The sequence below is a fragment of the Gorilla gorilla genome, chromosome 12 (assembly GCF_029281585.2).
Source record: "Gorilla gorilla gorilla isolate KB3781 chromosome 12, NHGRI_mGorGor1-v2.1_pri, whole genome shotgun sequence".
Classification (NCBI taxonomy): domain Eukaryota; kingdom Metazoa; phylum Chordata; class Mammalia; order Primates; family Hominidae; genus Gorilla; species Gorilla gorilla.
The window spans coordinates 25150308-25166545 of NC_073236.2; the positions used below are offsets into that span (position 1 = coordinate 25150308).

General features: G+C 36.4%; 1 pseudogene; it reads left to right on the forward strand.

The window, feature by feature from the left end:
* The window catches only part of LOC129531436 (zinc finger CCHC domain-containing protein 2-like), a 139351-nt pseudogene that overhangs the window by 25393 nt on the left and 97720 nt on the right, over positions 1 to 16238 (forward strand).

Sequence of the window (16238 nt, forward strand, 5' to 3'; positions counted from 1 at the left end):
AATATAGTAGCAATTTCTCTTTTTTGAAGACATGTGAGCATCTATCTGAATAAGATATTCAAGATTTCATCTTGATGTGTGATCTTGAGCAAGCGGTTTCTTTTATCTAAATGTCTTCATCTGAATATAGATAATCCCCTGGAATCCTCTCCTTCTTCTTCAGGGACTCTGAAGAAAATAATTTAGGCTTCATCAGATTCTTTAAATTATTAGAAAAATAATCAGAAAGAACCAAAGGGCTGTTTTCCTTTAGCCTAAAGATATTTGCAATTTAATATCATCTTTTGGAAAAAAATTTACAATAAAAGATATATGCTTTGTCGCATATTTATGCAGTGGCTTTATGGGCCCTGTCTTTGTTCCTTAAAGGTAAATGCCATTGTTTTAAAATTTCTTTTTCTTTTAAAGACTGTGTGTATATCGAGAGTTGGAGGCCAGACACACCGTATTTCATCTGTAGCATTCAAGACTTCAGACTGGTAAGCATTTTTAACATGCTGTTCGCTCTGCTCTGTATTCTCTCTTTTTCCAGTTCCATTGGCTATCTCTTATTGTTACTCCATCGCTGTTGACGTGGTTACCAGTTCACCTTTTGAGTGCTAACTGCCTCGTGGCAGTAGCACTGAAATGAGGGTTACTAGTTCCATCTTTTCAGCTTTGTAACACTTACTCTCATAATGCTTATATTGTAAACAATATTTCTGAAGTTTTTATCCCTTTAGTAACTGTTTTGACAATTTCAGATAGTCCCTTGAATTTCTGAAGTAGGTTGTTTCTTCTCAGCCATTGTTAAGAGCCTAAAGTAAAGTAAATTCAGTAAATTGATGAGTAGGGGAAATAATATAAAGAGAATAGTTTCCAGTGGAAATCTGTCACTTCCTTCAATATTTCGGCAGGTGTAGAGTATATGTTGAAATTTTTGTGGGTGTTTCCCGGGGTAGCGGTTGAAAGAAGCCTGGCTTGGGCGTGGTAAAGCTGTTATACTTTCCTTCCAGTTTTAGTGCATGTGTTGCAGAAGTGAGGACATAGCTGCTGTACTTTCTCGTTAAAGATTCTTCCTGAATATATAAGTGTTGATGCTCCTCATTATGAAATCACTTTTTTAGGGCCAGTGGTTCTCATACTTTAGGCTTTGGATCGCTGGATGTCTGCAGAGATTTGGCAGAGGTCTGCAAATAAACATGCTAAGCTTTATATAAATAAATTGATCTCACATGTCTGGACAACGATTTTTCAGCCTGTTTTCAGTATGCTTTTATGATTTTTAAAAATTTCACTTATTTAAAAGCAATACACAGTTAAGAACCACTATTTGTTGTTGTTGTTGCTGTTTGAGACAGAGTCTTGCTCTGTCACCCAGGCTGGAATGCAGTGGTGCAGTCTTGGCTCACCGCAGCCTCTGCCTCCCAGAAACAAATGATTCTCCTGCCTCAGCCTCCCGAGTAGCTGGGATTACAGGTGCATGCCAGTACAACCAGCTGTTATTTTTATATTTGTATTTTCAGCAGAGAACAGGGTTTGTATTTCTAGCAGAGAACAGGGTTTCACCATGTTGGCCAGGCTCGTCTCCAACTTCTGACCTCAAGTGATTTGCCTGCTTTGGCCTCCCAGTGTGCTGGGATTACAAATGTGAGCTGCCATGCCTGGCAGGAACCACCGTTTGTTTGTTATTTTCCTCAAACAATTGATATTTGAAATACTACTGAAGTAGTATCATTTGGGAATCTTTTGAAACATTTTGATCTTACAAGGGACCCTAGTACTTTGAAGATTGTGAACCACTGTCTGTACTCTTAAGGGTAGAGAATTCCTAATTCCTTAGCTTTGTAGAGATGTGTATCACTATCTGTGAATGCTGTTATTTCCAACACCCTTTGTAATTCAACAATATTTGTGTTCTGACGTATGTTGTATGTGATATTTCAGTCTAAAGAAATGTAGTTTGAAAAGATCTTTCTCTGCATCTCCTTTGTTTTTTATCATTTTTAATGGCCCAAGTACCAAATTAGTATATTCAGTAAAAAAAAAACACATTATTTTTCTTTGTTAAAAAGTTATTGCTTAAGTTATTGCATGCTTACTTTTTTAAGATGAAGTCAGATGTGCTATTTACTTCTGAGATGGGTCTATTCTTGATAAGCGGCTTTTACCTTTCCTGGTTGCATTGCAAGGTGGCCTTGTGGTTTAATCTTGTAAATCAAATGCTTTCTATCCAATTTTTATGTCTATATGAATTTTTAAAAACCATTTTTAGAGGTCTTTGCTACTTATTGTATCTTTCCTTCCAAAGTTTTTTTGTTTTGCTTTTTTTCTTGTTTTTTTTTTTTTGTTTTTTTTTTTGGTTTTTTAACAGATACAGCACTGACACCTGAAATACGGGTATAGCCTTATTCCTGAAGAGTTTTGTTTTGGTAGTGGCTGCTGCTACTGCCCTTTTCCTGCCCATTGTCGTTGTGTGTGATTTTTACTAAACCAAACATCAGTGCACCATGAAAAATATATAGCTGCGAAATAAAATTGTAAATATTTTTATTTTACCTATTAGATCTTGAGCCCCCTTTGTACAGTTTTTGCACATTAGCAAGTGCCTTCATGTTTGAACAGGCATCTCCTATGAAATGCTGATTACAATGTGATAGTTGCTGTTCTGGGCAGAGGTTCCTGCTGAGTTATGGTAATTGCTCAGGGTGTTAACAGCAATAAAAGCTAAAGCTTCTGTTGTCAGTATTGGTCTAATACAACACATTAAAGCTATCTACAAAAATATGTGGGAAGTAGGGTGCAGTATGTTTAAATACCTTTTTCTAAATCACACACTGCTGTGTCTCATGTTTTTGTTTGAGGTTCTGTATTCGGCACATCCTCATAGTTGTTGTGTAAGAACAACAGATGATGAAATATTTGCTCTGGGAATAAATATAGTTATTTCCACTGTCTTATTTTCTTACTTCTCTGTACTTATTAAAAGATAATCAAATAGATGAGAATGATCAAGATTTTTTTCTCCTTCAGTTTACTGAAGCTATAAGGGAAAAAGATGAGCAGAAGGAAATAAGCTTTGTTTCTCTGCGAGATTTTAAAAAGAAGAAGAAATTGAATTTGATTTTGCTCACAGCAAATAACATGACTAGTGGAGCAATGAAAGAAACAAAAACCCGATAGCTTTGAAATGTTGAGTAATTAGGTATTTTATCTTTTTAATAATCACAAAATAAAAAGTTGGTTTGGGGTTATAACTGAGAGACGTGTTTCACTGTTTATACTATAAATGAGAATCCCTTTGCCGTGGTGAAATTTTGTGTATAAAGTATGTTTGGGCACTGTAAAAATAACTGGGTGAATGCCCGTTATGATACACATTAGTAGGTATGATTACGATGTTAAAGACAACAAAAGCTAATGAGGTGAGGCGTGGGGAGGAGGAGACATGTACCGCCAGTCACTGAGACTAGAATAATGGCAGTTTATTGAACCGAGGGCCTTAGGTCACATTTCATGAAATAGCTCTATATGAGATAAGGAGAAGGGTCTTTGTATTTTATGTGGGGACCTGGGTCGTCTTCTCAATTCTGCTGCTGCATTCCCTTAGAATCAAGTCTGTGGTATAGAACACAGCTGCCTCTATGTCCTGATCCCTGTCTGTTGTCCTGCCAGACTATTAAACAGCCTCCCCTTTCACTCTCAAAAATGTCTGAGTGTGGATGATAGGTTGTGTGGTTATCTTGCCTATGGGGGATAGGATCCATGGCTTCTGCTTTATTAATATTCAACCATCAAAACACATAGGGACACCACCATCCTACACTAGTAGGTGTATTTTGAGCGCATGCTTCCACAGGGTAGGTGGAGGCTATGATAGTATCAAGCAATTAAGTTCCTAACTGAGCTGAGGTTTTAAAGGTAGGAATTATGTATTCTGTTAGGAAGCTTTCTTTCTCTTAGGAAGTATTCATTTGATTGGGCTTATTTACAAAGGGAGATGTCTGATTTTGTTTGAATGTGCTGACCAAAGTATTTATGGAACAAGTAGTCAAAAGCAGGAGCTCAGGTGAGCATAAGAGGCAGGGTAGAATTATGGACAGTGCATACTTAGAAGCAGGAGAAAGAAGTATTGTTGATTAAAAAGGTCACTTCGCACCATAGATTTCTGAACTAATTAGTAAAATAGCTGGCAAAGTCTTTATTTAGCTTTTTGAAGGACTAGTAATTCGGAATGACAGTCTGTGATCCTTGTGGCCTGGCATGAAAAGATTAATTGAGCCAAATTTCATTTTTAGAATTTAGAGTTGAGAAACTGAGAGACTGAGGCAGTTAGTAGAGGGGAAAGGTGAATGGATAATTCAAGAATTACCCCTAATATATCTGTAAAAATTAAAAATAAAAAAAGAATTACCTGAATGACAAGAGCAAGGTTAGGGCTGACATAGGCAATCTCGCTTGCTAGGGTAGGAAACTGGGAAAAGCAGAGGACAGGGAAGCTGTGGGAAGAGCAGCAGACTACCAAGGGAAGTGTGTGCACAGCCGTCTCTTCCTTGACTCTCCTGGGTCCCACTGCACTGATGTTCTTCCCACAGGATTCTTAGATTATCCTGTTCCCTCTGAGTAGAGAGCTCTCATCTGGGCTAGCTTGAGTGGATCTTCATGAATTGCAATGGAAAGAGCCTAGGTTAACATCTCCAACCCTTCTGCTGCCCTCCCATAGCTTTTAGAGGTCACCATGTGACTTAGTTACTTTGAGGGTTTTGTTCTGAATGAGTCAATATCATTGAGGAGCATTATATCACACAGTGCAAATAGGAATGTTTTGGGCTATAATCAGGGCCTTCCACAGGCATTTACTGAATACCTGCTTTGTGTTCTTTATGGAACTCAGCACTTAAAGGGAGACTGAAGAAGTATAAAATATTGTTCATTCCCTCAGTGATCTTAGATTCTAAGTGACAGACAACTTGTGGCATTATTGGATGTCAGTCTTCTTTGGAGAACATTCTGAATAGGATTGACAAGAAGGGCATTCACTTTTAGATCTAAAAGAAATGATTTCTTTTGTGCGTTTATGAAAAACAAATCATATTTTTATGGAAACCCAGGCATTAAGAAGTATAATGCAAATAATTTGCCATCTGGAAATAATCATGGAGTCTGAGAATGCTAACAAGGTCATGGAGACAGTAATTTTCATTCAGTATAACACTGAGGAGTTCCTTGTATAGTAAGTAGTTCCTTGTAGCAGTTATTACCTTTCTTTATTCACAGATATGTCAGCAAACTCACTCCTGTAATATTCTCCATGGAAATTCAGTGTGGATTCTTGCATTGCCGTCATTCATACAGTAGAGGAAAACATGCTTTTGGTTTCCTAAAGTTACATAGGTGTTTCAGCTGTTATTTATACCAAATGAGTTTCTAGGTAGTATATGTAGCTATAAGTACTATTTTGGGTTAATAACATTGATTCATTTTGGTTCCTTAACTGTTTATTAAAACTTGGAAAATTGTCCTTAAAGTTAAGCCAGATACAGAGATTCCTTAGAGTTGGGGGTGATAGTTAGGGATGTTAAAGTGTTTCAGGTGATGGTTAGCTGGGCTCGACATATTGTTACGGCTCTGCATAGATGATAATGCCACTGTATCATTTGTGTCCCCAACAGCCTACTTTCTAAGTGCTAGTTCTGAATGTGGAATAGCTAAGGATGCATACTACTAGTTACCTTGGAGAATGCACATTTCCATTATTGCTGTGAATGTGGGGGCCAAGTTATTTATCGTTTAATACCATATCCCTCTCGTTGTTTCATTGTCAAATGTTTCATTGTCAAATGTGAGCAGCTGGAGGAAAAACACTTGGAATTTCTCTCTGATCCCTGGTCTGTACTCATAAGTTGTTTGCTACTCACTACCCTTTATTCATGCCTTCCCGACAGTACAGCAGCAAAAGGGCTGCAGAGAAATTAACTTCATCTTAGGTTCCACTTGCCATTGAGATTGCCCACCCTCCACCAAATTTATTTTCTTAAAAATGGATTAAAAGTAACAAGAAGCTATTTCTCCTCCTTTGTAATAAAAACTTACTGAGGATGAGTAATTATGTCTTCTTTTCTTATTAGAACCATAGATGATGCTGGGAGATATCAGATAGTGACTTAATTACCCATACTTTTTGTGCACACATTCAAGTGTATACACAGTGACTTAATTATCAGACTTACACATTATCTACCACATTTCTTTAATCCCAGCTTGGCTATTACCACTTAGCACAGAAGGTGTAGTGTATGGACATTCATGGAATGGGCATTCGTTTAAAAGGAGGTAAATCTTGCATTAGAGCCCTTTTTTGGTTGGGGCGGGGGTGGGCAGGAAGGTCCACATAATTTGAACATGGCTAATTCAGAATTTAGGATCTGTTATTCTGGGATTGAGATGAGGGATGGTAGATTGCCCAGGTTCAGAGCTCGGACTTTGACATCAGGTTGTCTGAGTTCACGTACTCCGTCCATCAGTTGCCATCTTTCCTGACCTTGGGAAATACACTTAACCCTCTTAACTTTCTTTAGTTACCTGTGAAGTTGGGATATAAAGTACCTACCTTGCCAAGTAGATTGTTTTTAGATTAAAAGGTCAAACTTGCAAAGTGTCCAGTGCCCCATAGAGTGACACTGATTGTGATGTTCTTGTTTAGTTGGTACCTTAGGTTTATGGTTTTTATTCACTGATACATATATTGTGTGCTTATCACATTGGCTGGCTGTATTGTCCACAGTAAGTATTTATTGAATACTGAATGAAGTAACATTTAAGTGGAATAAATTCACTGGATAAGTATTTTTAAAAAACTTTAGTAGTAGTTGTTTGATACAGTGCATACATCAACACAAATTAACATTCTCTTAAACAAGCCAAAGAAGTCTACTCACTTACTTTTGGTTAGCCTGCAGTGCATAATGTATATAAATAATAAAACTTTATTTCTTTTAAAATACTTGAAGAAAATTCAGTTTCTTCTTTTCTTCACGAATTTGAATGAATGTAGCCTAAGTCATAACATTTTTTAGGCATCATTATATTGTTTTGGGTTTTCCATATGGCTGACTTTCAGCAAAGATAAATGAGGGCCTAGTATACATGAGAGCCTCCCAGAAAAGGCCAACTGTTATGAAAAATGCCTCACGCTATGATGATTTGTTTCTGTGTGACACATCAGTTGTTTCTGTTTTTCTTTTTGACAGTCCTTCAAGGTAGGCCTGCAAAATTGAGTATTTCTTTCTATAGCTCCTTCTTCTCTTTACTTTCTTGGCTTGTACCATACAAAAAGGTCAGTATCACCCAGTTACGCCTTTGTGACTTGTTGTGTAGTGTTGGATAATGAAGTAAAAACTTTACATTAAAGTTCATTATCAAGTATTTTCAGCTATTACATCCAAGGACCAAGTGGCCTTTTCACATATAAATTTGTGATTTCTAATTTTGTTTAATTCTTTAACAAGGCAAGAGGCAGGATGGAATTCTTTTTTGGAGACAGAGTTTCCCTCTTGTCACCCAGGCTGGAGTTCAGTGGCGTGATCTCAGCTCTTTCCAACCTCCGCCTCTGGGTTCAAGCGATTCTCCTGCCTCAGCCTCCCAAGTAGCTGGAATTACGGGCACCTGCCACCACCCCCAGCTATGCTTTTGTATTCTTAGTAGAGACAGGGTTTCACTATGTTGGCCAGGCTGGTCTTGAACTCCTGACCTCGTGATCCACCCGCCTCGACCTCCCAAAGTGTCAGGATTACAGGCATGAGCCACTGCATCAAGCAAGATGGAATTCTTTAGCCCTGAGTTTGGTGGACTCAGTCAGAGGAGGTTGTATATCTATACTCCCCACCCACCACAATTATAGAGTAATGGTGTTGAAAGTTTTTTGAACGACCACATCCTTTTTGCATGATATTGATGTCAACCTCTAAATGGACAAGGTGGTATTAACATAAGTGGAAATCAAAATGAGGCCTTGGGAATAAATAATCCCAGCATTTTATTGGCCCCATTTTCTGAGCTTCCCAGCAATTTGCCTTCACTCATGGCTGCCAGTCAGGGTAGGGCACTTGGGATTTTAAGTTTTAGTGTTTAACTACTATTGTGAGGTTGGGTAATTCATTTTCTTCTAATTTACTTGGGTCAAGGGACTCTAAGAAACTATTGAAAAAGTTTTGTTTAATTATATGTATTTCCATAAACTATATTTCTGAAAATGTTATTTACTAAAATTGTTAACTCTATGTGAAATTGTTTTCAATGCAGAAAACTCATCTGGTGGCCAATATAGTGGCCAAATATAAAGGCCAATTTATATGGCTGTTGGCAACTGAAATGGGGAAAAAAGGGGGTAAGTTTGAGTTCAAGTGTGGAATGTGAGTTTCCCCAGGCTCATTGGGACTCATGAACCACCAGTCTAAACTATTTTGGGTGTTGTCCTCTTGGGTGACATTTTGTAGGGTATTGCTCAGAAATAGCGAGGCTTTTCTCCAGTGCTAGATGCAGAATAAGCCCTTCACGAGGCTTGGGTCGGGCTGTAGCTATACTTCTTAACAGCTATCCCTTGGTTACTCCTCTGTTACTAGTGGTGGTCCTGAGGGATGTGTAAGAGGCAGCAGGATGAAGTACCTGTAGTGCTTTATCCCTTAAAGCACAGGGACCCGTGTGGGTGATCATAGGGGTTATTATCGTGTAGTGCATCTCCCTTTTTAGGAACATTCACACTTGTCTTCCTTTTTTTCCCTGTAATGGTAGGACTTAATGGAGGATTTAATGGTGATGTTTTCTGAAAGTCGAGTATTTATTATTCTGAGTGACTACTGGGTTAATATGAAAGAAGTGTGGTTTCAGTTAAGCATTGACGTCAGTGTGAAGAAGTGACTGTGGCACCCCAGTTCATACTGAATTAGCAAATAATACAAGAGGATATCAAGCTCTCTCACACTTAGACACACACAATGCAGGATACTGTCAATATACAGTGAGTTGTTCAGTTGCAGTGTAGAGTATTAATATCTTGGGGTGAAGAAAAGAAAGTGCTCCAGATGCGATGTGACACTTGGGGAAGTTCTGTGAAGGTGGGTAGGTTTTGAGGAGCTGGGTATGTTTTTCACACATCAATAAGAAGTGGATAGGCAGAGTATAGGAGCCTTGCAGGTGTACATGGCAGCCTATCCTTATAAGCAACACACGCAGTGAGGCTGACGAGTCTGGGAGTCGTGAGAAGATGACCCGCAGGACGTCACTGAAGAGCACAGGTTAGTGGATTTTGGGAGGCAGATGTGGAGATATAAAATGGGGCTAGATTATAGAGAATCTTCAAAGTTAGCAAAGTTAAGATTTTGTGTAATAGGCAGTAGAGAGCTTGTGTAAGCTTTTTTATTTGAGACGATCCACCTTGCAGACCACTGCTTAAGAAGATTGACTGTAGCAGTTTGCAGTGTGGAACGGGAAAGATGGTGAAAGTTCCAAGTAGGAGGCTAGGGCCGCCATTCATGGGTAAGATGAAGAGGACCAAGACAGTAGAGATAATATATTGATAATTGTAACCAAGTCAGCAGTAATTGTTGGAACAGCATAACATGTTTACATATTTGCTGATGTAATTACTCAAGGGTCATACCATAAAAAGGGGTGGGGATTTCACATTATGGAAACCTTGGAATTCTCTGTCTTATGGTGGAAGACAGAACCCAATGTAGTGTAGATAAAAGTCTAATTTTAATTCCCAGAGAAAGACTGATGTCTTATGGGACAAATTAGTAGATTCCCAATGTGACTACCTACTTTTAAAGCTTCAGCCTTTACCAATGACCAATATGTCTTATTTACCGATATGTCTTATTTCCGCATATATCTAAAAAGTGGGTTTTACTTTCAGGCTGATATTTTCTTAATCAATGTGGATGCTATTATTAATACTTTTATTTACTGTAATACTCAACAGGATTTGCTGAATGAATTTTAAGTCTTCCCCATAATAACATTAATTTTTTGTAAACTTTTTATATTACAATTAATGATGACTAGTATTTATTTCTTACCAATACAAATATTTGTGTCTACTGATGATTTAAATAAGTTCATGACTGGTGGAGCACTTGGGCACATTATATGTAGGTGTGAGAGATTCTGTAGTGAGAGGATAAATCTTCTTTCAGTCAAGATGATGGTACATAAAGCTAACTGTGTTGATTGTTCTTTAATGATGCTTTGTGCTGCCAAAGTCATTTGAGCTGGATCTGAATCAGATCCAGTTGGCAAAGCTTCGCCATATGTGGAGCTCTCATAAATCCTGCAGGCACACAGATCTAATACAGAGTAATGAGAGAGCTGCTGGGAGAAAAAATTGATTACAGGGTTGCAGACAATATCATTAGCATTTCTTACCATGATACACCAGGTGTCTTCCCTAATAGACTATTTTTGTTAATTTGGTTTTTATAGGATAGCATTGATTGCATCATAATTTAACTTTCTTTGCATATTCAGGTATATGTGATCTGTGTTTCTACACTAATGATGGAATAAACTCATCAGATTTAATTTTGTAAGTTTTAACTTATCCGTTCATTTTTCTATCTGCTGGAGAGGCAACATTTTTACTTGTACTGAGAATCCGTTAGCTTGGATGTTTTCTAGTAAAAGTTACTGTGTTCAGTGGTGGGGAGGGAGTAGTGAGGGAGGTAGGAAGGCAAAGATAACATTGCCCAGAACCTCCCTAAACTGGTCAGAAATGATTCTACCCGTCAGCTGATTTACATAGAAACCAGGTGGCACCATGGCAGAGGCTCTAGCCAAAGCGGGAAAGGTGCAACCTTTCAAGGGGACATACATGCACATTTATCTCCATTGTCAAGGGTGTGGCTCTGCAGGAGAGGACTCATGTTGGCTGCACCTATCCTCTTCCTCACTAGAAGATCAAGGACTAAAGAGGATATTAGTTAGTTAGCATTTTAATTCTTTTAGCCATATCTTTTTGTGTGTTTGACCTCTTTTGAGTGGTTAACACATAATGGGACAGTATTGTAGGGGTGGTTTGAACTGTTTTATTTGAGTAGTGGTTTTTTTTGTTGTTGTTTTTGTTTTGAGACAGAGTCTCACTGTGTTGTGCAGGCTGGAGTGCAGTGGGATGTTCTCGGCTCACTGCAACCTCCATCTCTTGGGTTTAAGCGATTCTCCTGCTGCAGCCTCCTGAGTAGCTGGGATTACAGGTGTGGGCTACCACACCTGGCTAGTTTTTGTATTTTTAGTAGAGAGAGTGTTTTGTCTTATTGGCCAGGCTGGTCTTGAACTCCTGACCTCAAGTGATCCTCTCAACTTGGCTTCCCAAAGTGTTGGGATTACAGGCATGAGCCACTGTACCTGGCTGTGTATGTTTTGTTGTTGTTGTTTTTTGAGACAGAGTCTTGCTCTGTCACCCAGGCTGGAGTGCAGTGGCATGATCTCAGCTCACTGCAACCTCTGCCTCCCAGGTTCTAGCAATTCTCCTGCCTCAGCTTCCCAAGTAGCTGGGACTACAGGTGCATTCCACCACACCCGGCTAATTTTTTTTGTATTTTTAGTAGACATGGGGTTTCACTGTGTTAGCCAGTATGATCTTGACCTCCTGACCTCATGATCCACCCACCTAGGCCTCTCAAAGTTTTGGGATTACAGGTGTGAGCCACCACACCCGGTGTATTTTTTTTTTAATCATTATTTTTGTTGTGCATTTTCCTTTAGGGAACTTTTTTTCTTTTGACATGTTTCTTGGTAACATAGGATATGTTAATTAACCTTTCTAACTCTTAGTTTTCTCACTTGTAGTATGGGTATAATAATACTACTATCTATGACAAAGACTTGTTGCAAAAATTAAATAAAATAATTCATTAAATTTCTTAGCACCATACTTAGCATATAGCAAGCATACATTAAGCATTGTCTATTATCCCATAAGACTCGAATTATACAAATTCTGGTCATTCTTTATATATTTATTTATTTGAGATGGAGTCTTGCTCTGTCGCCCAGACTGGAGTGAAGTGGCACGGTCTCGGCTCATTGCACCTCTGCCTCCCGGGTTCAAGCAATTCTCCTGCCTCAGCCTCTGGAGTAGCTGGGATTACAGGTGTCCACAACCATGCCTGGCTAATTTTTGTATTTTTAGTAGAGACAGGGTTTCACCATGTTGGCCAGGCTGGTCCTTGTTAAAAATCAGTTAATCATATTTGTTTTGTTCTATGTCTGTGTTCTCTTTCCTTGATTTATGTGTATCTTTTAACTGTATCATATAATCTTTATTATTATAGCTATACTGTAAGTTCTGAAGTTGGGTAGTTTGTGTCTGCACATTGTACTTTTTTTTTTGGCTATCTTTTGCCTTTCTATTTAAACTTTAGGATAAGTTTGTCTATATCTACAAAGTAGTTTGATAGAATTTTAATTGAGATTGAATGAAATCTGTAGATCAATTTGGGAGAAAAGGGTGTCAATAATGTTGGGATTTTCAGTCAATGGCATAGAATGTTTTCCATGTAATTAGATCTTTAACATGTTCCATCTGTGTCTTAACTTTGCATACAGATCTGCACATATTTTGTTAAATTTATACATATATGTTTTATTTTCTGCTACTATTGAAAATAATATTGCTTTCTAAATTTCAAATACCAAAATTTCATTGTTGGTATGTAGAAAAAGAATTGAGTTTTGTACATGAACTTTGTGCCCTGAAGACTAGCTGTGCTTGCTTATACACTCCAGAAGATTTTTCCTTGTAGGTTTTTGAGGATTTTACATATAGACTATCATATAATTGGCAAATAAAGACAGGTATTTTTCTCTCCAATAAGAGTACCTTTTATTTTTTTTCTTATTGAATTAGGTAGAATTTCCAGTGAGATGTTCAAAAGTGTGGCAACAGAAGTTATAATTGCCTTTCCCTACTTTAAAGATATAACATTCAGCCTCTGACCATTATGTATGATGTTAGCTTTAGGTTTTATGAGTGTACTTTATCAAGTTGAGAAAGCTCCCATTTATTCCTAGTTTATGAGATATTTTTGTTTGTGTGGTCAATGAATTGATGAATTTCTGCCAAAAGGTTTTGCTGCATCTATTGATACAATCACATATTTTTTCTTTTTTTTTTTTAGCCTGTTGAAATGGTAAATTACATTGATTGGTTTGTGTGTTCAGTCATTTTTGAATATTTGAATAAATTCTGTTTTGTTATGGTTATAATTGTCTTTATATACTATTGAATTCTGTTTGCTAAGATTTTGTTGAGGAATTTTGCATTTGTGTTCTTCAGATATATTATTTTTTCCTTTTTAGTTTATTTTTAATCGACAAATAATAATTGTATACATATGTGGGTACAAAGTGATGTTTTCCTATATGTATACATTGTGAAATTATTAAATCAATATCTATCACCTCACATACTTATTTTTTTGTGGTGAGAACATTTAAAATCTGCTCTCTTAGCAGTTTTCAAACATACCATACGTTATTGTTAACTACAGTCACTATGCTGTACAATATGTCTCCAGAATTTATTCTTCCTGTCTATCTGAAACTTTATACCCTTTAACCAGTATCTTCCCATCTCCCCCAATCCCTTTTAACTACCACTCTGCTTTTATTTCTGTAAGTTTGACTATTTTAGATTCCACATATATGTGGGAACATGCTGTATTTATCCTTCTGTGCCTGGCTTATTTTATTTGTCATAATGTCCTCCAGATTCATCTATAGGTTTACTTATTTTTCAAGGCTGAATAGTATTTCATTGTGTATATATACCACATTATTTTTACTCATTCTTCTGTTGATGGACACTTAGGTTGATTCCATATCTCGGCCATTGTGAACAACACTGCAGTGAACATGGGAATGCAGATATCTCTTCAACATGCTGATTTCATTTTATTTGATATATACCCAGAAATTGAATTACTGAATTATATGGGAGTTCTATATTTTTAGATTTTAGAGAAAACTCCATAATATTTTCCAAAATGCCTGTACTAATTTACCTTCCTACCAACAATGTACAATGGTTCCCTTTTATCCACACCCTCACCAACACTTGTCAGCTTTTGCCTTTTTGATAAAAGCTACTTGAGCAGCTGCGAGGTGATATCTCATTGTGGTTATAATTTGCATTTCCCTGATGATTGGGCATTTTTAAACATTCCTGTTGCCTATTTGTATGCCTTCTGTTTTGAGAAGTGTCTACAGGAGGTCCTAGTGACAGGCATTAGGCATAAGCAAGAAATTACATGCATCCAAATCAGAAAGGAAGAAGTTAAATTGTCTCTGCATATGATATGATCTTATATATACAAACTCTAAAGACTTCACCAAAAAAACTGTTAAAATTAATAAATGAATTTAATAAGGTTGCAGGATACAAAATAAGCATTCAATAATCAGTAGTGTTTCTATTTACTAACAGTGAAATATCTGAAAGAGAAAGAAAAAAACATTTATGATCGCATCAAAAATAGAAAAACAAGGAGTGGCAAGATCTATACATTGAAAAACTATTGAAAATATTAATGACAAAAATTAAAGAAGATACAAATAAATGGAAAGATATCATGTGTTTATGGGTTGGAAGAATTAGTATTATTAAAATGCCCATAATACCTAAAGATATCTGCAGATTCAGTGCAATCTCTATTAAAATTCTCAAGACATTTCTCACAAAAATGGAAAGAAAAAAAGTAATTCTAGGATTTGCATGGAGCCACAAAAGACTCAAATATCCAAAGCAATTCCAAGCAAAAGGAACAAAGTTGGAGACATCACACAACCTGATCTCAAAATTTACTACGAATATTTCCAATTCAGAAGAGTGTGGAATTGACACGAAACAGGCATATAAATCAATGGCACAAAACAGAGATCCAAGAAATAAGGTAATGTGTCTTCAGCCAATTGATCTTTGACAAAGGTGCCAATAACCTGCAATGGGGAAACGGCAGTCTCTTCCATAAATGATGTTAGAAAAACTGGCTATCCACATGAATCCTTAATTTCACCCCATATACAAAAATCAACTCAAAATGGGTAAAATAAACATTAATAAAAAGATAAAATTACTAGAAGAGAACATATGAAAAGCTTCTTGACATTATTCTTGAAAAAGGTATTTGGATACAATCCCCAAAGCACAGGCAAAAAGGGTTTGTACATTTTATGTATTGCAAGGGCTTTATATGAGTTTTAGTATTGGATAATGATTGACTCAGAGAGTGAATTAGGAAAAATCTTCCCTGTTTCCATATGCTGGAATAAATTGTGGAAAATTGATATTATTTATTTCTTAAATATTAGGTAGAATTCACCAGTGAAATTATGTGGGTCTCAGGCTTTCTTTTTGGAATATTCTTAATTATTCAATTATATATGTATATCCAAATAGATAATATATCCAAATTATCTATTTTTTGTGTGTGAGTTTTGGTAGCTTGGATCTTTCAAAGAATTGACCTATTTCATTTATATTACAAAATATATGGGCATATGATTTATTTATTTTCTCAGTTTTAAATTTATATGTGGCATTTTTTGAATCAATTTTTAAATTTTCAATAAACTTTTTGCTTTCTCATATATTTATATTTTATTTCTTTAAATATTTTAATAATGATGTTAATCAGTTTCTAATTCAAAACTCTGGTGGCTTTTGGTTATCTAAAACTATTGGTTATTTTAATTTATTTTGTTTGCTTTTATCATGAAAATAGTTTGCCTACTTTAAATAATATTTAATATAAATTTAAATATAAGGTCTCCCTTTCTTTACGTGTCAAAATCCTTGAAGCCTAAATTGGCTATAACTCATAAGAAGAAGTCCCAAATTTTACTCTTTTTTAGTGTACCTAGATTAATTGAACCTGGATTTTCAGTAAATTAGCTACCCTAGCTTATGGACATCTAAAGGCTGAATTCCCAGATCATTATGCTGATATAGGCAATTGTTTTCAGTCTAATTCCCTAATTTCATATATCCTTACTTCTCACTCTAGTTTCTGCTTATAATTATCTTCAGCTGTCTGGAGAATCCATTTATTTCTTACAAGCTAAAAATATGCATCATAAATATTTGTTTAGGCTGTCTCAAAATAGATTTTCTTAAATAATTATAAGCAAAATCTTATCTTCATTAAAATGTAAACTACAGAAAATAAAACTAAGTAATACGTAGTAGGAGGTAGGGACTAAAC